The sequence below is a fragment of the Uloborus diversus genome, chromosome 6 (assembly GCF_026930045.1).
Source record: "Uloborus diversus isolate 005 chromosome 6, Udiv.v.3.1, whole genome shotgun sequence".
NCBI lineage: Eukaryota > Metazoa > Arthropoda > Arachnida > Araneae > Uloboridae > Uloborus > Uloborus diversus.
In genome coordinates, this window is record NC_072736.1 from 65,058,656 (window position 1) to 65,083,070 (window position 24,415).

The window sequence follows — 24,415 nt, forward strand, 5'->3', positions numbered from 1 at the left end:
ATGGAGCATCAGCTAATCGATTGGTTGTTTGATGACGTCGGTGGTGAACCCGCATAACAAATGAAGGGTATATCGAGAACTTTTGATAATCGAGATCTCGGTTATCGAATAGTTCTGATAATCGAGTAATTAGCAATCAAAATCTCAAGTCAAGAGATCGTCCTCCAACGAAGTATAGGGGACACTATAGCCACTTTCTAATGGCGGACGAAAAAGGTAAAACAAACGCAAGTGGTAACGAAGAAAATGCTAATAAGCCTAGTAAATTTTGTTCGCATGCATGATTTTTTCGCTTAATTCTTTTTAAATTAATTTTCAAAATCTTGTTGATATTCTGGTCCACGAAGAAAGAAATGAGAATTCAAGAAGCATTACTAAACGTCAGAAATTAATGCAAACTACGTAGTTCGTAGTTCTAAGCAGCCATTTCAACGATGTTGAATTCGCAACTCCAACAAACTATAAGGAGCGCTGCAGTCACTGTCTAATGGCGGATGAAAAAACTAAAACAAACGCACGCTGTAACATATAAATTGCTTCCAAACTTAGGAAATGACAGAAATTTTTGTTCGCATGTATGATTTTTTGTTCTTTATTCATTTGAAAAGATTTTTCAAAGTCTTTTAGTTATTCTGACCCATGTAGAAAGAGATTAGAAATCAAAAAGTATTACGAAAGTAAAAAATTATTGCAGAATACACAGTAAAGAGTTCAGAACACTGTTCTGAAGCAGCCATTTTCACGATGTTGAATTCGGAATTCATAAATTTTTGGTTCGCTTCGATCAGCATTTTCATTTTGTACCGGTTTTTCTATACATTAGTACATATTATGTACAGTTTCGTGACATTTCCGGCATTTGTTGACATTTTTGTCACATAGTGCGCATACGTGACAGACTGTCAAGAGTAACATTTAACACTAGATAATTTATTTCTATGACTATATGATTGGATATGAAAAGAAATCATCATGCGTTTAATTCATTCGTCACGGAAATGATTTAACTGATATGCGAAATCTTGTCAAGATGCATTATTCTTTTACACAATTTTAAAACCGTAACCTTATAAACAGATTTTTAGCGAAACTCTTCTACCGATAATGAGTTTTTGCAGAGCAATAAAGTAAAGTTGGCGCGATATTTTAGCGATAAAAATTCCAAACTTTTATTTTTTATTGTTCAAATTAATAACGTTCTTTATGGATTTTTCAATCTGTTCTGCGATAAATATTTTCAAGAAAATTTATTTGCATTCTGTCCATTTCAGTTAGATGCTGTAGTAACAAAGGTTATTTAAATCATTTATGTGGAATTAGGTTAAGGAAAAGAGTTATTTTTCAGCATGGCCCAGTGTCCAGTCAATATTGTTAAGTCATCACAGCACTGGAGTCAATGCCTGTGAACTGAAAAATGACGTCATCATGCATCGGCCGATCGTCAGCCATATTACTCTGTTACGGAAATCCTGTTACATGTTAAATTTTTCATATCACCGCTTCTTTTCATCTCCAAGTGTTTGATACTAAAAAACTACTACGTATTTACTACTATCCAAAAAAATTACTATTACATTTGATACTATGATTTTTTTTAGTATTTCAAAACAGAAAATCAAAGCTGGATTTAAAATCCGTAGCAAGCGATTTTCCCAAAATTACAAAAAAAAAAGGGGGGGGGACGAATTTTGTAAATTATTGGAAATTTCAGAGTGATTTTCTTTGACGCAATTTTTAACTTGGCGAGAATTTTTGATGTTATTCTTTGCCTCAATTTCTAGTCTAAATTACATAGAAACTACTTTGGCGAATCAATGTACGTTATTATATATATATATATATATATATATATATACATATATATATATATATATATATATATATATATATATTTTTTTTTCAATTTTTAAAAAAACAATCAATAAAATGAGATTAAATTCTCCATTACAATGAAAAAATATCCACCAAAAAATTAAATTAAGCTTTTAAAATCCGCCAAATAAAAACTAATTCATTAAATAACATAAGAAATTGATTAAAAAATAATCCTGAAGAGAAACAAACCAAAAAAATCCATCAATATTAATCCGCCAAAAAGACTTTTTTATTATAGGTGCGTCACTTTACTTGGAAACTAGTTTATTTTCGACCTTGGCGAAACAAGAAAATATCGTTTATGTTTGTTCCTCTTTTTCGAGTTTTACATTTCTATGGAACTTTTAATATTGATTAATACAAATACAAAAGTGACGACCAGCAACAGGCTCTGGGCCCAGCTACCCAGGTAACACAAACTATCGGATTTACGTTGGAGAAAGGTTGAAAATGCATCGCAATGGTTGGAAATACAAATACAAAAGTGACGACAAGCAACAAGCTCTGGGCCCAGCTAGACTGGTCCTAGTAAATTTACAATCTCCAGTGAAGATCAATGACCCTCTTAAAACTGTCTACTCCTTTGCTCATTACCACCACTTCCGGTAAGCTGTTCCAAGGTTCCACTTCCCTGCTAAAATAATAGTTTTTCCTAATATCCATGTTAGCCTGAGATTTAAATAGCTTAAAACAATGACCCCTTGTCCTGTTTTCAGTGCTAAACTTTAGCCCCGTAACATCTTTCGTTAATGTTTTGGTTAGATATTGGTTTTTTTCATACGCTCATCCGATCATTCGAAGCATCGGAGGATGGTTTAAAACCAACCTATATCCGACTAAATGCATTCCCAACTTATTTCTAACCTTCAAACCTGTTTCACATTTACGCACATTTATTGCAACTCGTTGCTGATTTACGCGTTCTGCGAAGCGTGCGTAATGCGTCCCACAAGCCCCCCCCCCCCCCCCCTCCGCCTGTGCAGTCTCGTTGAGACCCAGGATTTGAAAGGGGTGAGGGAGGAGTGCGCCGGGGGTATAGCCATTTTCTTTTTCATTCCAGGGTCACATACACATTCACACGTGTCGTACTTGCTCATGGCGAGTGTTCAATCCTCGCTAGTACTCAAGTCTTTCAAAGTAAATCAATTCATTTTTCCGACTATTTTTCTTTCTTTCAATAAATTTAAAACTAAGATAAAAGTTTTTGTGTGTGTGTGTGTGTGATTATTCGCAACTCCAACGAACTGTAGGGGGCACTGAAGTCACTGTCTAATGGCGGAATTGAAAACTAAAACAAACGCACATGGTAACGAAGAAAATGCTAAAAGTGTTGTGATTTTTGTTCGTACATATGATTTTTTCGCTTTATTCTTTTTAAATTAATTTTCAAAGTCTTGTGGATATTCTGGCCCACGTAGAAAGAAATGAGAATTCAAGAAGCATTACTAAACGTCAAAGATTAATGCAAACTACGTAGTTCGTAGTTCTAAGCAGCTATTTCCATGATGTTGAATTCGATATTTATCAATTCTTGATAAAACTAAATAATAATTGTGGCCTGACAAGAACAACAATTAATGCTAGAAAATTCAATATGACATTACAAATTATTATCGAAAGAAGATGATACTTCTTTGCCTTGCTTGGCTAGCGCTTATTTTTTTTCCATTTGTAGCTGAGTTATTTCTCTCGAATTCCCGAATCGGTTCATTTAAAAATTTTCTGTTTCGATTTTTCTAATTTCTGAGTTACGATTTAATTGTGTCATGTTATGCAAATCATCAACAAAATTCTCACGGATATATGGTGGTAGTTTTCTTTTCAGTTAATTGACCATTATTTCTTTTCACTTATCGAATTCTGTAATCTTACTACCATTTTATTCCACTCATGATAAAAATTAAAAATGGTTTAACTAAAAACGGGAAATCTCGCCAAGACTACTTTGCTCGCACAATACCAAAATTATAACCCTAAACAAATTTGGCGAAACCTTTCAGCTGAGAATAAAAGGAATAAAGTAAATTCTTTCTAGGTTAAACATTTTTCATTTTGTTCTACGATAATAAATCCAAGAAAATATTTTGCATACTGTCCATTCCAACTAAATGCTGCTGTAAAATATGATTAGTTAAATTAATTTAAGATTAAAAAAAACTCATATTCTTACAAATTCATACATTAAAAAATTTTACCTGGTATAACGTTATCCAATTTTGTTAATCCAGAGTTTTCTTGTTTACGCGTTCACCATTTAATACTTTTTTGAAAGAAATAAGGAAAACTAACATTATTTTGAGAAGCTCGAGAATACTCTTAGGGGACGAATTAATTTCTGTAGCTGAAAGCAAACTAAGACACATCGATTGCGTTAATAAATACTCAGAACAAACTGCCTGTGTTTACGTCAACAGACACACATGGAACTAAAACGTGGCAATGTTTTAGTTCCATCATCACCGCAAGGTAGCGTATTCGAGCGCTGGAGTTCCGAATTAAATGCATTCTACTTTTATTCGTTTTCCAAGCTTGACAAATCATTGTGGCTGTGCAGGATCAAATTTTTTCGTTTTAAGCTGCATGAATTTTTTCTACAAATTCGATTTGGCAGGGGTTTTTAGGGGGAGGCTGTTTCTAGGGGTTTTTCTCTTTTTTTTTGGGGGGGGGGGGCTCCCGATTTGGGGGGTGTCCGATGAATCGAAATTCTTAAAATTTTTGCGTATTCGAACTGATTTTTTTTTTCTTTGATAGATGCTTTAACTAGTTTTCTAGAGAATTTTGTGAATGTTTAGAATTTGTTTCGGAATTTCGTGTTGTTCCTTAGTTTAACTTCGGTAATTTTAAACGCACAATAGTTAAAAATAGTTTGCTAATCATACAAATTACTACGTGCAATTTACCATAGAAATAAAATTGTGTCTTTGAATGAACTTTTCTTCTTTTCTCTTTGATGGATAAAATACATTAAAATTCCTTCCCTAATAATAAAATGAAAAAAAAAAAAAAAACAATGAACATAACTTTTGAATGAAATGGGAGAGTATAATAGTTCGGTAAAACAATAAAATAAGTACTTTTCATGATATTCAAGTTTAACCCACGTCATTTTAATTGTTATGAAGATTAACTAACTGAACGTGTATGCGTATGTTTTTTTTTTAATTCTTATTTCAGGTCAAAGCAGAATTGAACCTTCAAACAAGCTAGGTTATTTTTCACGGCAGAATTTTAAAGTCAAAAATTTTATTCTGTCTTAAGAATAACTTTGCTGGTAATTAATAATTCCTGAAAAAGAAAAAAAGGAACTAATGCTTATGAAGATAATTTTCGAGTAATTATTCCGAAAAATAAAAGGTAAGATTTATCAATATCTTAAATTTTTGTTCAGATTTTATTGAAACGTTTTTAAATGATAGAGAAATTATAAATTGTATGTCAAATTCAGCCATTTTATCATTTTATGTTAATATGACTGAAAAATTATTCTTTTGCACTCGCTCTTCTAAGTAATATACTTATTTTATTAATGAAATGCTACATTTAAAGCAGATAACATTGGAAGATAGTTGGATTAGCGTTGAAATTCATAGTGGAATAACGTTAGAAAATGTAGGTTAAGCATTGTTTTTTTACATCGAAATTACGTTTGGAAATTGTTAGCTTACTGTTGTGTTTTACATTGGAACAACATTAGAAAATGTTGGTTAAGCGTTGCTTTTTACATCGAAATTACGTTTCTAAATGGTTAGTTTACTGTTGTATTGGATTAACATTGGTTGAGCGTTGTATTTTACATCGAAATTACGTTTGTAAATGGTTAGTTTACAGTTGTATTTTACATTAGAATAACGTTTGAAACTAACCAATAACCAACCGTTGGATAACCGTTTTCCGAAGTACAGTTTTAAGGTATGTTCCGACGTAAGATGCCGACGCTGGTCCAATGTAATATGATAGCGTTGGGCCAATGTTCGTGTGCTAACTGGGTAGACTGGTCCTAGTCAATTTACAATAACCTGTGAATATCAATGGCCCTCTTAAAACTATCTACTCCCTTGCTCATTACCACCTCTTCCGGTAAACTGTTCCAAGGTTCCACTACCCTGCTAAAATAATAATTTTTCCGAACATCCATGTTAGCCTGAGATTTAAATAGCTTAAAACAATGACCCCTTGTCCTGTTTTCAGTGCTAAACTTCAGCCCCGTAACATCTTTCATTTTAATAAATTTATACAACTGAATCATGTCCCCTCGGTCTCTTCTTTGCTCAAGACTGTACATTTTTAGCTTTCTAAACCTGGAATCATAGTCTAAGTGAGAAAGTCCATTTATTAGCCTTGTAGCTCGCCTTTGAACCCTTTCCAATACAGAAATATCTTTCTTCAGATAAGGCGACCAAAACTGAACAGCATACTCCAAATGAGGTCTTACCAAACTTCTATATAAGGGCAGAAGAACTTCTTTAGATTTGTTTGCAATAGATCTATTGATAAACCCAAGCATCTTATTGGCCTCGTTACTAGCAATGCTGCACTGTTGGCTAAACTTTAAATCCTAACTTATTAAGACCCCCAGTACTTTGTCTGCCTGACTAATGACTGAACCTTGCAAATAATAACTTGTACACTTATTTCCATGCCCTAAATGTAGCACTTGATATTTCCCAACATTAACAGCCATACCCCATTTATCAGCCCACTCCGTAATATGATCTAGATCCTCTTGCAGCTGTTTTGCTTGTTCTTCATTTTCTACAGTCCCCATAACTTTGACATCATCAGCAAAACAATTCATGTTCCCAGAAATATTTTTGTGAATATCGTTCATAAAAACAATGAACAAGACAGGCCCTAACACTGATCCCTGAGGAACCCCGCTTAAAACCTCACTCCAATTAGAATAATTTCCCCTTACAACTACCCTTTGTTTCCTTCCGGTCAGCCAGTTTTTTACCCAAATGAAAGGTTTCCCTCCTATTCCTATATCAGCTAATTTGCTAAGTAGAGCAACATGCGGTACCTTATTGAAAGCTTTTTAAAAATGATGCAACTTATATGGCGGTATGTTTGTGTTATAGTGCTTGACACAGTATTGCTTTTCACGTCATCACCTTCAACATAAAATAAAATATTTGGCCCTGAAAATGACCTTTCCTTTGATAAGAAAGGTATTATGAACATTTAACTTTTCAAGAAAGGTAAAATGATTTACTTCTTTAAAATAAAAAGTTTGAATGTACAAGCAATTAAATCAAAAGCAAACATTTCTTATTTTTATTAAGAGGAAAACGGAAAATCTTCAAGTTTCAAAATTATAAGTATACTACATATATATTTATACAGAAAATATGCATCGTAAAAATATTGCAGGTATTAGTGTAGCAGAAGTACAGTTTCAAAAAGCATATTTTTCATCTTGGCGATTATTTTTCATTTTATTTACTGTTGCCAAGCTCGATAAAACTTACAATGAAATTAACTTTTTTTTGGCGATACAATGCATTATTTTGTTTATTAATTTACTTATGATAAAACGAACCATGAAATAAGACTAAATGTTGCTTTAAAATAAAAAGTAGTTCGCCTAATGATTGAATTAAGCTAGTAAAAAGAATATTGTCCGCCAACCAAAAAACATGCTAAATGAAAATTGCGAATGGTTCTTCTGAAATAAATCGCCAATTAAATTAAACAAATCCTAAAGCTGTTTCTTCAGTGTCAGAAACTTTCGTTTCCAAGACTTATTAGACGTAGCAACAGTAATAACTTTTCAAAATACAACAGGTTTCGTTAGCTAAAACTTTCTTTTATTTACTATACTATAGAATTAAAGTAGTTCAAAGACTGTTGGCTAGGGGAAAAAAATCAAAATTATACTCATTGAGTGATAATATTGTCGATTGGCAAGTTTTTACTCCTATATGAACACTTCAAAAGTACTTACCCAAGTGGATAAGGTAGCAACTTTTGAATAAATAATGCTGCAACTATACAAAACTACGGCATTTCTTAGATGCGGGATCAAGGTAAATTAGCCCTCTCTGTTAGAATTTTTTTTTTTTTTTTTTAATCTAATGATGCGAGGAGTTCAAAGATAACTTTCTATCGACGGTCAGTTTTTCTTCAGCCGACATCACACTTGAAACTTTAATGTAGAAAATGTAATCCCAGGTAGCACAAACCATCGGATTTACGTTGGAGAAAGGTTGAAAATGCATCGTAATGGTTGGAAATATGTTTTGGTTAGATATTGGTTTTTTTTTCATACACTCATCCGATCATTCGAAGCATCGGAAGATGGTTTAAAACCAACCTATATCCGACTAAACGCATTCCCAACTTATTTCTAACATTCAAACCTGTTTCACATTTACGCCCATTATTGCAAGCTGGTTGCTGATTTGCGTGTTCTGCGAAGCGTGCGTAATGCGTCCCATAAGCTCCCCTTCCCAGGGCCGGATTAGCCATAGAGCAGAAGTAGCAAATGCTGCGGGCCCCGCGCTTCTGGGGGCCCCGCGCCACAAGAAAAAAATTCCAGGAAAAAAAAAACTACTTTCCGCACTTCAATCCGTTTAAATTTATCTCTATCTTTCTCCTTTTATTTAGATCTAGCTTTTCTAAATACTCAGGTAAATTAAAAATCGAATTTTTTTTCCTTGGGTTGCTTTCCAGAAATTTCTCTCAATTGAAGTCTTAAAAAACGCAATTTTAGTTGATCTTTCTTAGTGGAAGGAGAAAAAGCTCCGTTGGGTCAGAAAAGTTTTAAAACTGCCCTATGAATTATGATTTTAGGCAATGTTTGGAGAACGGAAAATTGGGATTTCTCTAGATTTTTTTTTCTTTTTTTTTTTTTCAAAATGAAGTCAATATTGAGGTAACTTAAGAAATTTAAGGAAGGTGGGTATTCTCCTTCGGAATTTTTTTGAAATTATGAAATAGAAATGGTTTAAAGGGCTTCTTTCTCCGGAATTTTTCAGAATTTGGGGTCGAACAATTTAAGCAATTTTTGTTGATAGCCGGAGAAGGAGGATTCTGAAACTCTTAAAGTACAAATCCTAAAACCACATTTCAAAGCTCTCTTTGGCGATGTTAGACAAGAGATGAGAAAGGATTACTATCCAGAAATTGTTAGAAAATGACTTTCTTCTTAAAGATTTCGAAATTGGAGTCCTGAAAAGGTAATTATTAGTCATCCTTTAAATAATCTTTTGTTACTTAACTTCATGTCAATTTGTCACCTTCAAAAATCCGTCCCCGCGACACAAGCCCGTAGATCCGGCACTGTAAACAACAATGAGCAAAATTAAGAGATCAGGATGGAAGAAAAGAAAAAGATTCTGAAACTTCACACTTATGCTGAGCGAAATAAATAAATTGGTTAGAAGATATTATTTTTTGATGAACTAAAATAATTATGGGTAGAAGAAAGACTTTAAACATTGTTTTTAATTTTTTCCTCTGAGTGGGAGGGAACTAAAAAGCTGTCGCCCATGCCCCGAACCCAACCCATTTCTTTCGCATCACCATAGGTAGCCAAAAACTTTTTTATTCGAACTCGAAATTCAGAAAAATTCAGTAAGAAAATAGTTTAACATAATCGAAAACCCGCTAAAACTGCTTTCTGGAACTTCAGTTTCGAAAAATTTCCACGGGTGTAATCCCGAGCTCGATCCCGTCCTATAATGGCGTCTGATAATGTGGCCTACGAGTGCGTATTTTGGACTATACTTTCGAAAAATTTCTATGGGAGTGTACCTCTCCCCTCCAACATTGTTAAAGATGGTCCAAAGTGTACTTTTTAGATTTCAACTTCGAAAAATGGACAGTATTCACCTGACGTCACTGCGGGTAAAAACCCTCACAGCAGTGCATTGTGGGAACTGTAGCAGACGAAAATCCGGCACTACAGCGTATAATAACACTTGCTTTTGTGTGGCTTATAAACTCTTCTTTCTATTTAAAAATGGGAGGTTTTTTTACGTTTTTAACTAAGAAACGTTGTAAAAGAATGATGAACGATTCATTAGATACGAAATACTCTCTTTACTATCGTATTTTCATGGGTTTAAGCCTCTTTGGTTCCTTATCAGAAACATGGTGAAAACTCGAATTCTCTTTTTATTTTCCCCGTTTCTCGCCATTTTCCATGCATTCGTAAGTCTTTTTAAGCCCTAAACATGTTCATAATGCGCATGAAGTCCAGTAATCCTTGAATAAAACGAGTTTTTTTAGCACTACTGACACTACGTAATTGGTCAAAATCCTATTCCTATTCAGAGTCACAACTGACTACAACTGTATTTATGTCGAGGATTGCATACTAAGTGCCTTGCCTCCATTATTTTATATACCGACAGATGACAGCACCATCACCGGATCGAACAGTTTATGAGGATTTAGAACTAGTCCAGGAGCTAATAGCTACCTGGTGCTAGCACCCCCAGAGGTATCTTTTCACTTGGAGTACATTGAGACCACGAGCATATTTAACGTCGCCCAGTCCCCTTTAATGACGACGGTGGGTCTTCGACCATCGAGGTTCGAACCCAGGACCCTCCGGCCCCGGATCCGACACTCTACCAATCGGGCTACCACGGCCCAATTGGTCAAAATACCCGCAGACGGACAGCTGATGGGACCGTTGCCAAACCGTGAATAAGGTCCATTTCCGGGTTGCCTTAGAGAGTGTCTGAACCCCATCCCATACCGAAACGTAACCCACGATGGCCTTCAATCTATCACGTTTTCAGAAATTCACTTTCGAAAAATTTCCAGGGGATGGCTTTCGTGAAAAATCACCAAAGAAGGTAAAAAAAAAAAACTACCCTTTCAGAGTATAGAATTTCGAGAATTTTTGCTTAAAATTGTGTTTTTAGATTAATAATATGTAATAAATTCGAAAATTTTCCAATGGGACCTCCTTGAACACCCCTCTTTCCTCTCTCTGCAGCATCATTAAAGATAATCTACAGTTTTATTTAAGGCTTCAATTTTAAAACACTGAATGAGGAGAGTCGCTGTGAACCCAAATTTTTTCCTTTGATCTTACCTAAGATAGGATGCAATCGCGTTCTTTGACTTCAGTTTCTCCAAATGATGACCTCCGAATCTTCTCTTCCTAATATCACCAGGAGTCGTTAGAAGTGAGTTTTTAGTATTGAAATATCGAAAATTTTCCGGGGGGAAGCCCCCGGAACCCCCTCTTTTTATATCGTCCAAACATTGCTTTTTGGAATTAAAAGTTGAAAACGCGTAGTAACGGGAAGACGAGGGGCAATATAAGAGGGTCCTAAGCATCGTAAAGCCGTAAAATTATATCCACATTTATGTATTCATGCGTGTTATAAGTGCACCTACCATCTCCATGAAGAAGAGCTCCATTGTTAACTATATCATGCAAAAACGAGGGCCCCTTGGAAACATTTGCTACGGGCCCCGCGCTGGCTTAATCCGGCTCTGCCCCTCCCTCCGCCTATGCAGTCTTATTGAGACCCAGGACTTGAAAAAGGGGAGAGGGAGAGCGATGCGCCAGGGGCATAGCCATTTTCTTTTTCATTCCAGGGTCACATACACATTCACACGTGTCGTACTTGCTCACGGCGAGTGTTCAATCTCGCAAGTACTCAAGTCTTCCAAAGTAATTCAATTCATTTTTCCAACTATTTTTCTTTCTTTCAATAAATTTAAAACTAAGATACAACATTTTTTTTTTTTTTTTTTTGTATGTGTGTGTTTGATTATTAAATGCATTCTACTTTTATTTGGTTTTCCAAGCACAACAAATGATTGTGGCTGTGCAGGCCCAGATTTTTCTTGTTTTAAACTGCTAGAATTTTTTCTACAAATTGGTTTTGGCAGGGGGTTTTAGGGGGAGGTTGTTTCTAGGGGAATTTTCTCTTTTTTTTTTGGGGGGGGGGGGAGGGGTCTCCGATGAATCGAAATTCTTGAAATTTTTGCTCATTCGAACTGATTTTCTTTCTTTTCTTTTCTTTTTTTTTTTTTTTTTTTTTGATAGATGCTTTAACCAGTTTTTTTTAGAGAATTTTGTGAATGCTTTGAATTCGTTTTAGAATTTCATGTTGTTCCTTTGTTTAGCTTTGGTAATTTTAAACGCACAATACATGTACCATACCATAGAAATAAGATTGTGTCTTTGAATGAACTTTTCTCGTTGATGGATAAAATACATTAAAATTCCTTACCTAATAGTAAAATGAAAAAAAAAAAAATCAATGAACATGAACTTTTGAATGAAATGGGAGAGTATAATAGTTCGACAAAACAATAAAATAAGTAGTTTTCATGATATTCAAGTTTAACCCACGTCATTTTAATTGTTATGAAGATTCTAACTGAATGTGTATGCGTATGTTTTTTTATTTATTTATTTTTTATTTTTATTTTTTTTATTCTTATTTCAGGTCAAAGCAAAATTGAACCTTCAAACAAGCTAGGTTATTTTTCATGGCAGAATTTTAAAGTCAAAAATTTTATTCTGTCTTAAGAATATCCTTGCTGGTAATTAATATTTCCTGAAAAAGAAAAAAAAAAAGAAACTAATGTATGCTTATGAAGATAGTTTTCGAAAATTTATTCAGAAAAATAAAAGGTAAGAATTATCAATATCTTAATTTTTGTTCATATTCTATTGAAACGTTTGTACATGATAGAGAAATGATAAATTGTACGTCAAATTCAGCCATTTTATCATTTTATGTTAATATGAATGAAAAATTATTCTTTACACACGCTCTTCTAAGAGCACCTCGTAATACTTATTTTATTAATGAAATACTACGGTTAAAGTAGATAACATTGGAAGATAGTTGGTTTAGCGTTGAAATTCATAGTGGAATACCATTAGAAAATGTAGGTTAAGCGTTGTTTTTTTACATCGAAATTACGTTTGGAAATTGTTAGTTTACTGTTGTGTTTTACATTGGAACAACATTAGAAAATGTTGGTTAAGCGTTGCTTTTTACACCGAAATTACGTTTTTAAATGGTTAGTTTAGTGTTGTATTTTACATTGGAACAACATTGGTTGAACGTTGTATTTTACATCGAAATTACGTTTGTAAATGGTTAGTTTACAGTTGTATTTTACATTAGAATAACGTTTGAAACTTACCAATAACCAACCGTTGGATAACCGTTTTCCGACGTACCGTTTTAAGGTACGTTCCGACGTAAGATGCCGACGCTGGTCCAATGTAATATGATAACGTTGGGACAATGTTCGTGTGCTAGCTGGGATGTCCAGTTAAAAAACTATAATGTAAAAGGTAACACAGAATCACATTTTTTTTTTTTTTGTCATCATTATGTAGTTATACTTGGAGTAAAACGTCAATAAGATGAGATAGATTACTTATGTGCATCTCACTCGGCAATTCATAATAAAAATAATCATTCACAATGTTACAAAACTCACTCATTTACAGTCTGCTGCAACCACATTTATGAATCGGATTAAAAGTTGTCTTATGTTATTATGATCCAGCTAATTAGCAATATTTCCCAAATCTAGCATCCAATGGATCACTCCGTATAGATCCAGAGCAAAAATGACGTTTTTTTTTTGGTCTCCTTTAGAAACGAAAAAGTATTTTCCTTTGCGAAGTTAGATAACACATTTATGGACCTAAAAGATTTTCGTTGGACTAAAAAGAAATTTTAAAGGTAAACTCTGGCCGATCTTACGTCATCAAATATGTCGTTGCCAGTTCACAGGCATTGACTCTAGTACGGTGATGGTTAAGTCCGCTTTTTTTCATCGAATTGAAAAACTGATAGTTATTCAAATTCACTCAGAACAAGATAAATAAAATGTGTACTCACAGTTTATATCAGATATTTTTGATGTTACGCTGTTGCGAATGACGATTAAAAATGATGAATTACGGAAATAAAAAAAAATACGCATAACAAACTGTTTGTTTTGCCCAAAATGAATACGTGGAACGCAATGTTTTAGTTTTTTCGGCAGTTTTGTAAATATCCGCAAGGTAGCGTATTCGAGCTCTGGAGTTGCGAATTCGATATTTATCAATTCTTGATAAAACTAAATAATAATTGTGGCCTGACAAGAATAATAATTTATGCTAGAAAATTTAATATGACATTACAAATTATTATCAAAAGAAGATGATACTTCTTTGCCTTGTTGGCTAGCGCTTATTGTTTTGCATTTGTAGCTGAGTTATTTCTCTCGAATTCCCAAATCTTAAAATTTTTCTGTTTCAAAGTTTCTAATTTCTGAGTTACGATTTAATTATGTCATGTTATGCAAATCATCAACAAAATTCTCACGGATATATGGTGGTAGTTTTCTTTTCAGTTGATTGACCATTATTTCTTTTTACTTATTGAACTCTGTTAATCTTACTACCATTTTACTCCACTCATGATAAAAATTAAAAAATTTTTAAATAAAAATGCGAAATCTCGCCAAGGCTACTTTGCTTGCACAATACTAAAACTATAACCCTAAACAAATTTGGCGAAACCTTTCAGCTGAGAATAAAAGGAATCCCACCAAAAACATTCTGTAAAAAACTAGCCAAGTCTTGATGGAGCTGCTTGCTTATCTCTAAAAAGTAATGAAATCTAGACAAAGTCATGACAAGTCTAAGGTTCCTTACTGCGATTTCTTTATTATTATAGTTAATGTTGTGTGACTTGGCCGTCAAACATTATTTATACTTTAGTGGGTACAAATCAATTTTGTTTACACGTTTTCCAAGTGGCAATTTTCCATCGTCAATGGGTAGCGGTTCTGGAGACAGATTAGTGCAATGGTGGCATGGAGCACCTGGTTTTGTACCCTTGTGTACCCTTTTAACGACCAAGTCACACAAAATTAACTATAATAATAAAGAAATCGCAGTAAGGAACCTTATACTTGTCATGACTTTGTCTAGATTTCATTACTTTTTAGAGATAAACAAGCAGCTCCATCGAGACTTGGCTAGTTTTTTACAGAATGTTTTTGGTGGGATTTCACTTCTTTTTGTAGAAACATTTAATTTGTATAGTTTGAGTAGACTAAAGTTAGGCTAGATTAAATAAGAAGACGTGTTCCACTACGCTGGACTTTTGCATGACAGTCGATTTTTTTTTGTGTACCAATAGTAGAAGGGGGCATTACCATATCTCTAATACAGCTGAGACCAGCTGAGGGTTCCTCATTAGATACTTCAGACTTTCGAATTTTTGACGTCAAATGAAGCAGCCCACCAAGTTGAATATTTTTTGTAAAGGCGGTATGTCGATCTCTAATAGTTTGGTTGGGCTCTTGTGTTTTCTAATCAGGGTCACTCAGATCTTCGATTAACCTAGTTTTTATAGTCTTCCCTTTATGTGGCCATTAAACCCTAACTCTGTACCAAATTTCACCTCTCTGAGTTTATGAGAAGTACTCGTTCTGTTTTGATGATCATGAGTGAGTGAGTGAGTGTCATAAATGCGAAACTTTGCTTTCGCTTAACTTCGGAACTAAATGACTACAGACTTGAAATTTCGAATTTTAAGTATGTGATTATAGCTTACTGGATGACGAAAATATCTGCGTTCTGGTCTCATCCAGAGGTTCTCAAATAGGGGCCTGAAAATGCAGCGAAATGGTTCCAGTAAAGGATGGCACGGCAGTGTTTGCTTCGCGCTCGACTTGGCGGGGGCACTGCCGTGCCCCCTGATAAAGTAAATTCTTTCTCGGTTCAACATTTTTCATTTTGTTCTACGATAATATATTCAAGAAAATATTTTGCATACTGTCCATTCCAACTAAATGTTGCTGTAAAATATGGTTGGTTAAATTAATTTAAGATTTAAAAAAAAAAACATATTCTTACAAATTCATACAAAACAATAAAAAATTTTACCTTGTATAACGTTATCCAAGTTTGTTAATCCAGAGTTTTTGCTTTTACCATTTCTCAATCAACTCATATTTTAAGAATTAAATAAGGAAAACTAACATTATTTTGAGAAGCTCGAGAATACTACTAAGGGACGAAACAATTTCTGTAGCTGAAAGCAAACTAAGACACATCGATTGCGTTAATAAATACTCAGAACAAACTGCCTGTGTTTACGTCAACAGCCACACGTGGAACGCAACGTGACAATGTTTCAATTTTTTTCGCCAGTTTTGTAAATCACCGTAAAGTAGCGTATTCGAGCGCTGGAGTTGCGAATTGTCTTCTTGAATATTTTGAATTGTTTGAATTGAGTTCTCGAGCAGTTGACTTTTCGAAGTTTTTCCAAAATCGAGTTAACTTCTACAGACGTGCTTACTATCGTATTGACTGCAGCATCACTAAAATTTAAAGAAGGGGTATTTTGACATTTTTTTTTTTTTTTAGCAATCACGATTGCTTGTTGCTTTTATTTGACTGTTTTTGATGTCCTATCATTCTTCCCACCGCCACCCTCCAGAGCATCACCGTCGCCCGGGTCCTCACGATGCTGCACCTCTAGCGAAAACCGTCTCCAGGTTTCGTCAATATCCTACACTTACACGCATACATACACGCACCTACACACATATACATATATACACCTACACACATACAAAAACACATACACACACAAACACACACACACACACTCACATACACACAACTACCCACACATTCATGCCTGCACACAGACACAAACACATATGCCTACACACACATACACATACTCCCACACACACATACCCACCACACACAAACACACACGCTTACATATACACACACACTCGTGATTGCGAAAAACATAATTTGAATTCAAGATGACAAAATTCAAATTAATTTTTTTTTTTTTTTTAAACTCATTTTTTGATTGAGGGGGAGTGTTACTTTAGGAGGGTGCTTCGTAATATTTGAGTGTGTCTGTGTGTGTACGCCATAGCCTTTTGGAGAATGAGAACTCCGATTTATTGTGCAGAGGTACGCAATGAGAGGGAGGGGTGCCATCAAGCCCGTCATTTAGGTTAGGAGGATAGAAACGGGCTGGCCCAATTGCAACCAGAGCCGTGCTCACGGGCAAGGCCGTATCCAGAAATTATTTTCGGGAGGGGCCCGGATTAGCACATTGCCCTAACACACACACACACACACATATAGTATATATAGACACACCAAACGCATAAAAATGTTAACATAGAAGCCTTTTTGTCTCGATTTTTAATAATTTCACTGCTTGGACTGTTGACATTTTAATTCTTATTATTTTTCTTTTTCACCTTGTAGTGGTAAGGATAACAAGGGAGTGTCCCTTTAAATCGGATGTAGAACATCCATAATTTCAGGAGGTCCGGGGGTTTTTCCCCCGAGAAATTTTCGAAAAAAAAAATCTGTATTTTGAGGCCTTATATTAGGTAATTGAGACTACAAAAATATGAAGAAAAAAAAAAGGCAAACAAAGCCTTTTAAAAGTTATACATTCTTTTACAAATCAAGATCAAACAAAATAAAAACTGCTTGCTCGACAAATCATGGAACTTCATGGACAGAGAGGAAAAACGAGAGAGGAGAAAAGAGAAGCACTTCGTCATCTGCTCATATCGGCTTTTAGTGAAGTTTGTTTTTGATCACTCCCCCTATCCCCATTTTTTTTTCATTAAATGTTCTACAGTATGAAAATTGTAAAAAATATTTTAAAAGAAATGGTGTAGACATTCAGAAAATAAGAACGGAAGAGTAATATTCTAGCCATTTGGACAATTCATACTTTATTTTCTTGATAAGATACAAAATTGAAGAACTTTTCTAGGAATTTCAAAAACTTAAATAATTTTCAAAGACTCTCGAACAGTTGAAATTATTTGAAGCTCTTTATTTACACTTTTCAGAAGTTGATTGCACAATCTTACAAAATGATTATAACTTTGTAAGACACACGAATAAAAATAAATGCAACGAAATATTCCTCAAAACAATTTTTTTTTTTTTCAATCACATGTAGTGCAGAAAATGAAAGAGAGTAGAGTAAGTGTTATTTTTTTTCACATACTAATGGTATTAACAGCATGCAGTAGAAGTAAGAAAAAAAAACAAGCAATAACAAAAGAACTTCCATGATACTGAATTTGGCATTAAATAAATGCAAGACAAGAAACATATCAGTCACAAAAATGATCTTGAAAATTATGCTACAAAAACGCGAGAATCGTGATTTTTGCATTTTTTACTCAGGATGTATCAAGGAGCTGAATTTGGCACATCTTGGTAACAAAATACTCGCCTAATCGGAAACTAGGGGCCCAGCCTTTGGGGAATCCCCGACTCGAATCAGTACAGTGCAAGTTTTATGGCAGTTTTAGGGGGAGGAGGGCAGGGTCGTGCACAGAGGGGAGAAGGGACACCTGTTGGCCCGGGCCCGAGCTTAAATGGGGCCCAATGTTTTAAAACCTACGGTTGAAAGTATGGGTAAACAATATGGAGAGGGCCCAAAAAAAGCATTTGCGACAGCCCCAAAATTTCTGTGCACGCCCCTGGAGGAGGAAGTGCACAGAAGTCAGTTTGGTAGACTTGAAAAATCTACCGAACTGACAAAGGGCTTGCCTTAACCCTGGACTGCCCTGAATTGAATTGGGAAAGAGAGCAGGAAGTCCAAATTAAAGATCTAAATTTCAAGTGTGCCTTGCAGCTAATGAGAACTAGAACTGCTTTTTCTGTATTTCTTCAAAATATTATAAATTTTGAATAGTAGCAAAATTAAGAATAAAAAAAAACTTTGTTATTTTCCTTTTCTGACATTAGGAATTAAAAAAAAAAAACCTTCTTCTGTTTTACGGTACAAAACATTTCGGGTTTCAGGGGGGGCGTCAGGCCCCCCCTCTGGATACGGCCCTGCTCACGGGTGTCACCAGGGGTACCGCGGTACCCCCATTAGCTCAAAAAAAAAAAAAAAAAGACGAGATTAAAAGTCCAGAGCGCTATAATGTTTTCTGTAATGTGCAATCTGCTGAAATAAGACTGAGGCGGCTGTAGCTGACTGGCAAGGAAGTTTCTCATAACCAGCTTTTACATAATGCCCCCAGTCTTCATCATTTCTTCCTCTCTCTGCAGCACCGTTTTGATGAAACAGTGCTGCAGAGAGGAAAAAATTATAATTCACGAAATCAAGCCAGGCTCTAAATTTGAATAGGAGCTCCTTTTGACACCCTTGAAATATACTTTACCCCCTTTTACACAAATAAAGTTCATAACATTTTAACGCTTAGTAAAAAAATATCAAGGAATAGCATGCTTTTCATGAAAGAAAAATAAAGATGCTCGCGTGAAAATTTAAGGTGCTCAGTGGCGTACCTATGGGGTACCCTGGTGTATAGAGCGTCCTTGGTGAATTTTGAGGATAGTGCCTCCCCCCCCCCCCCCATACCGTTTCATAGAAATTCATTTTTGAAAATGTCATTAGCAATTTAATATGAAACATTACAACTTAATCGTAAGTAAAATATTCCTTCAGAAGTAGGGGGATTTTCTCCTAGAAAAGTTTTGAAAGTGTAGTTGAAAAAACCCAGTTTTAGACGATCTTTGAAAATGGAAGGAGAAGTTTGGGTTCCCTCCCCCGGCAAAGTCTGCAATTGAATTTCTAAAAGCACAATTGTATATTACAAATACAAATACTAATGTGACGACCATCATCAGGCTCTAGGCCCAATTTGGCTAGTCCTAGTCAATTAATTAGGCCCCAATGAAGGTCAATGGCCCTCTTACAGCTACCCACCCCCTTGCTCATTACCGTCTCTTCCGGTAAGCTGTTCCAAGTGCCCACGACCTTACTAAAGTAGTAGATTTTCCTGATTTCCAAGTTAGCCTCAGATTTAAATAGCTTAAAACAATGACCCCTCGTCCTGCTTTCCGTGCAAAAATTTGATCCATTAATATTTTTTATTTTGATAAATTTAAATAACTGAATCATGTCCCCTCTAACTCTCTTTTGCTCCAGGCTATACATATTAAGCCTATTAAGTCTGGTATCATAATCTATACCTGAAAGTCCCCTTACTAGTCTAGTTACCCTTCTTTGAACCCTTTCCAATACAGAAATATCTTTCTTCAGATAAGGCGACCAAAACTGAACAGCATATTCCAAATGAGGTCTTACTAAACTCCTATATAGAGGCAGAATAACGTTCTTAGATTTGTTTGAAATATATCTATTGCAAGCCCGCCTCCCCCCCATATACCCAAGCATTTTTTTGGCTTTGTTACTTGCAATGCTGCACTGTTCACTAAACTTGAAGTCCTGATTTATTAAGATACCCAGATCCATAACATTTTCTGCCTGACTAATGACAGAACCCTGTAAACGATAATTCGTACGCTTATTTCCATGACCTAAGTGCAGCACTTGACATTTCCCTACATTAACTGCCATACCCCATCAAGGGCGTATATAAAGGAGGGGCTGAGGGGGCCCGGGCCCCCTCCAAAATGTGGGAAAAAAATTAAATAAAGGTAGTTATTTTTGGTTTTAGTTGCTCACAAAGAATTTCCAAACTTTTAGCTACAAAAATAAATAAATTAATAAAATAAAATAAGGAAATAAAAAGGTATAAATAAATACCGTAGTGATAAATAATCATTACATAATTATAATACGTTAGATCAGAGATTTCCGAACGGGGTGCCTTAGGAAGAGGTGAGGAGTGCTGCGAAGTGTCCATGGTAACAATAATCTTTACTAATAATAAAGCTGAAAGTCTCTCGGTCCGGATCTCTCTCTATCTCTGTCTGTCAGGATCTCTGTGATGCGCAAAGCGCCTTGACCGTTCGGCCTATTTTCATGAAATTTGGGAAAGTTAGTTTGTAGCATGGAGGTGTGCACCTTGAAGCGATGTTTCGAAAATTCGATGTGGTTCTTTTTCTATTCCAATTTTACGAACATTTTCCCGAGCAAAATTATCATAAGATGGACGAGTAAATTACGAAATTATCAAAATGTGGAACTGTAACATGGGCACAAGCCAATTGGTGAGAAAATTCACCATATATTATTTGTAAATATGCAGGCGAACCAAAAGACCTTTTAATTTTCTATTACGGGCAAAGCCGTGCGGGTACCACTAGTATGTATATAAAACTGGACTAGGATGCCGTGAGAAAATTCTAATTATTCAAAGGGTGTGCTGCAAATCGGTAAAGTGTGAAAATCCTGCGTTAGACGGCACCAGACTATAATGTTCAGAAGGGGTCAGGGAATCCGTATCCCTTACTGAAGAAAAGAACGCGTCTTGAGAAAGCGAAGTTATTTTCATAAAAGGAAAAAAAAATAATGTTGGGGGGAAAATCTCAATTCTTTTAAAAAGAAATATTTAAGTTAAATGTTTTTAAAACATATGCAGCTAATTGCTTAGCAAATAATGTACCCCCCCCCCCCTTTCTTTCACCCCGCCCCCTCCTTTTTTTTTCCTTCCTAGTCAGTCTGAAAATGAGGGTCTTCAAAATGTTTATCTCCCTCTCGTCCCCTGCAAGAAATTTAAAATAAGTTTCAGTTGTTCTGTTGGAGTAATAATGGAAATTGATGTCCTAAAAGCGCATTTATTTAGGTGTTTTTCGGACATCAATTTCAAAACATTTCTGGAGAAATGTCCCCGAAACAATGCCTTTCCACTAAGGTTTCTACCAAAAATAGCCTGAAATTGTGCCTTTAAGAGTTCAGTTGTGAAAAGTTTCGGAGGAAGATCTGTAAAACCGCTCCAAACCTCTGAACATCTATAAAGATGACCTGAAATTACATTTTACCTTTCAGAAGAAGATTCTCGAACACTTCTTGGTTCCAAAAATTGTCTAATGTTGGGAAAAAATCTGAATTGCTTTTGAAAAGAATCTTAAAGTAAGAAATTTCAAAAGTTACTGACTACTGATCAGGTAACTACGTCCAACACCTCGTATTTCTTTCACCCCTCCTCCCCCCCCTGCCGTCCTTCTTTTTTTCCTAATCGATCTAAAAATAAGAAAGTTTTCAAAATGCTACACTTCAAAGTCGCCTCCACCCACTAAAATCATCAAAGAGCTTCTCCAACCTCGTTTTCAGAGCTTCAATGTTGACAAATTTCCAGGAAACGACTATCAAATACCTTGCCTTCTGAAGCATCTATAATCGTTTAAGATTGCTTTTAGGGGAGCTTCAATTTTGAAAAATGGTCGAACACTTAACGTTATCAAATATAGTCCACAGTCGCGCTTTTAAGACTTCAATTACGAAAAATTTTCGGATGTGGGTGCAACTGCTCCCGTATGAAATCTAAAAATGAAAAAACTACAACTTCGAAAAATTTAAGGTGGAGAGTGTTTAAATCCCTCCACCTAGCATCACTGAATTCTTTTTAAAACTTTTTAGGTATTTAATTTCAAAAGTTTTTGGGGAGAGCTCCAGAACCCTCCTGCCCTTAACATCATTCGAAGTTAGTCTGAAACTGCGTTTTTGAACTTCAATTTTGAAAACTTGGGCGATGGATTTCGCTCTATTTTTTAAAAAAATCAATTGGGGGCAACTTTATCATTTCTTTCATTACACTTCCGTCAACAAGTATAGCCAATAATAGCGAGTTAAGATTTCAATTTCTATAAATTTCCGCAGAAAGCCCTTCAATGTTTCCTCAGGTAGCATCACCAGAGAACGTCTAAACTGCGTTCTTACGGCTGTAATTTCAAAAAACTGGGGGAGAGCTCTCGAACCGCCCCCCCCCCTCACCCACCAAAAACGAGAATTTCTTAAGGAAGCCTTCATACAATAATTTTTATTTTTTTTTATTTTTTTTTTTTTTTTGCGCCACTGGGTGACAGTTATGAAGTCCTTTCCCCACCTCGAAAAGTATGACAACAGGGCACTGTTGCTACCCCCCCCCCCCTCAAAAAAAACGCGTGGGGGGAGGGGGTTCTTGGTTATATGGGCTCCCTCCAAAATAAAAACATACATACGCCACTATACCCCATTTATCCGCCCACTAAGTAATATGATTTAAATCCTCTTGAAGTTGTTTTACTTGTTCTTCATTTTCGACAATCCCCATAACTTTTACATCATCAGCAAAACAATTCATGCTTCCAGAAATATTATCATTGATGACATTCATAGAGATGATAAACAAAAGAGACCCTAAAACTGATCCCTGAGTAGCCCCGCTTAAAACATCATTCCATTTAGAATGATTTCCCCTGGCAACTACTCTTTGTTTCCTTCCAGTCAGCCACTTTCTAACCCAAAGTAAAGTTTTTCCTCCTATTCCTATTTCAGCTAATTTGCTGAGAAGCGCAACATGCGATACCTTATCAAAAGCTTTTTAAAAATCAATATAAACAACATTCACACTTTTTTTTATCTAAAGTCAAGGTAAACATGTCGTACAAATGCAATAAATTAGCAGCATACGATTTACCTTTCCTGAACCCATACTGCAAACTAGTCTACAGACTATTAATCTCTAAGAAATTCATAATATTAATTTTGATCAAACTTTCGAAAATCTTACAAACCATTGAAGTCAGACTTACAGGTCTATAATTCCCAGCATTACCTTCAGACCCTTTCTTGAACAGCGGTGTTATGTTCAGGGGCGTAGCTAAGGGGGGGTTTTTGGGGACAAAACCCCCCCCCCCCCCGAAAAGTTAGTCTCAAAAAAAAAAAAAAGAGAGAAAAAGAAGAGAGAAGAGAAAGAAAAAAAAAGGAAGAAAAGGAAAAAATTCCAAGCGATTATACATACATATATATATATATATATATATATATATATATATATATATATATATATATATATATATATATATATATATATATATATATATATATATATATATATATAATATAAATATATATATATATAAATATATAAATATAATATATATATATATATATATATATATATATATATATATATATATATATATATATATATATATATATATATATATATATATATATATATATATATAAAAGAAGTAACCCCCCCCCCCCCGAAAGTCGGGTCTAGCTACGCCACTGGTTATGTTGACCAGTTTTCAGTCCTCTGGCACTCTCCCTGAGTTATAAAAAGCATTGAAAATATTTAAAATAGCATCCATTAATTCCTCTGCACATTTAACTAAAATTTTTGGATAAATATTATCTGGTCTCGGAGCTTTAGTTGCTTTAACTTTTTTCAAATGAAATAGAACCTTCTCCCTGAAAACACAAAATCCTCAAGCTGCATAGTAGCTTGTGTCTTGCTAGTGTCAACTGTTGAGATACAGTAATCGTTAAACACTCTGGAAAAAAGGTTATTAAGAACATTTGCAATATCCCTACCGTTTTGGATTAAATTTCCATGCTCATCAACCAATGGCCCAATTTGACTATTTCGAGCTTTCCCAGAATTAGCATAAGCAAAAATCTTTTAGGATTCCCATCAATGTTATCTACTAGCCTTTGCTCCAATTCCCTTTTCCGAATCCGAACCAAATACTTAAAATTTCGTCTTGCCTTACAATACTGGAGCACTCTGACCAGTTTCCTTAAAATGACGAAAAGTCACTTGCTTATAATTTGGAGCTTCTTTAATCGCC